General features: G+C 59.9%; 1 long non-coding RNA gene across 1 annotated transcript in view; it reads right to left on the bottom strand.

Annotated features, from left to right (window-relative positions):
- LOC104987746 overlaps positions 1 to 1,597 on the bottom strand; it is a 5,642-nt gene extending 4,045 nt beyond the window's left edge. Inside the window, exons 1-2 of the long non-coding RNA XR_825162.1 lie at positions 1,312 to 1,597; positions 602 to 709 (exon numbers count right to left, since the gene is read on the bottom strand). This is a non-coding gene — a long non-coding RNA (uncharacterized LOC104987746). The remainder of the gene's footprint in view (positions 1 to 601; positions 710 to 1,311) is intronic.
- Positions 1,598 to 1,763: the final 166 nt, after the last annotated feature.

The raw sequence follows: 1,763 nt of genomic DNA, 5'->3' as shown, positions 1-1,763 counted from the left end.
ACGTCCCCATGACATGCGACTGAGACAAACACTGGGTCAGTCAGTTCCTCCAAAGACCAGAAGTGGCACTGAGCTTGCAGTGGGGAGAGGCCACGTGCATGTGGCTGCCACGCATGCCTGTTTCTGCAGGAAGAGAAGCGTGACCTGCGAGTGTGTGCGTGCACACACATGTACACACGTACGTGCACACGTGCATGCATACATACGCACACACATGTACACACGTGCACATGCACACACACACGCACACGGGAACCCCAGCAGGAGAGGAGGAGCTGCCGTGGCCCCCAGCCCCTGGCCGGCCCCCCTCCCCACAGCTCCCAGGATACTGCGTGCCCCCCAGGGGCCTCCCCCTCAGATGCTGCCCACGCACTTAAAGCCCTGTACGCACAGTCTGCATCTGTCTTCCCAGCTGTGTGACAATCACTCCGCTAGAGACAGGGCTTACATTGTTTACTTTCCAACTTCCCCAAAGCAGGAATGTAATTTCCAACAATGCAGCCATCACAGGAACTTGCAAAACTACAGAATGCAAAGTGGCCAACAGGAGAAACCGTGGATTAGAGGCGAGGTCTGAGAATGCACCAACCGCACGTCTTACATTCAGATTCTCTGCCTGGTACACCTCGCCAGCCTTCTCCTCTGAGTACCCACAGCAGCCGTACTCCAAGGGCGTGAACACCACGGTGGGGACGTTGACGTAGTCACACTGCAAGACAGACAGCTCGTGTCTCGTTTTGTCCTGTTTTTCACAGTGAAAATCCGCACAATGTACATTCATAAACAGAAGACAGACAAGCGCAGCCCAGCGCAGGTGGCCACCTCCCACCACAGTTCGGGGAACTGAGTCACTGAGCAGACAGGGGAGCCCGACTCCGGCTGCTTCAGTGAGACCGGGACCCCCAGCCACGCACAGGACCGCCCCTGCGAGGGTGAGCAGGAAGCCCTTCCGCCACACCGGGCAGGGCGACAGGCCGGCCTGCCAAGCGGAGACGGCCACACGCTGAGCCCATCAGACCCCGAGCCGCGTGGCCCTGCCCCTGGTGCCAGAGCAGCAGCCCACCCAGGACGCGTTCCCTGACCCCTCCGGCAAGAAAAGACGGCCCCACCTGGGTGCCCCCGCGTCGCCCAGGACAACACCCTCAACGTAAGATGCTCAAAGCATTTACTCAGAACCATCAGACGGTAGGGGACCGCACACGACACGGGGCGCCTCCCCAGCGCGACGTGCACGCGGTGCACGCGCACTGCCTCTCCTCTCGTCGTGACTGTGACTCAGACGTTGTCCAGAGACAGCGGCGAGGAACGCACCTTCTCTGATCGGCCCCCGAACAGCCTTCGTGCCAGCAGCTTGCCCGCCTGCACGGCGACCGGGGTGAGCTGCGGCTTGCCCTCCAGGACGTCCCCGACAGCATAGACGTAGGGCACACTGGTCTGCTCCTCATCATTTACGGGGATCTTGCCCGTCCTATTGTGTTTGGGGAAGAAAAAATATTACAACTGACTCTGCACTGCTGGAAGCAGACTCTCTTCCGCCAAGCGTCCCTGGACCCGTGGCTCAGACAAACCACTGCCTGCTTTCTGAGCGCTGAGGACAGCGCCAGGCCTCCCCCAGAGTTGAACATGCTGCTGCTGCTAAGTCGCTTCAGTCGTGTCCGACTCTGTGTGACCCCATAGACGGCAGCCCACCAGGCTCCCCGTCCCTGGGATTCTCCAGGCAAGAACACTGGAGTGGGTTTCCATTTCCTTCTCCAATGCATGGA

Source organism: Bison bison, unplaced genomic scaffold, assembly GCF_000754665.1.
Source record: "Bison bison bison isolate TAMUID 2011002044 unplaced genomic scaffold, Bison_UMD1.0 scf7180017846179, whole genome shotgun sequence".
In the NCBI taxonomy this organism is placed as follows: domain Eukaryota; kingdom Metazoa; phylum Chordata; class Mammalia; order Artiodactyla; family Bovidae; genus Bison; species Bison bison.
Note: the sequence above shows the minus strand (reverse complement) of the source record. Positions and strands in the feature narration are given on the sequence as shown.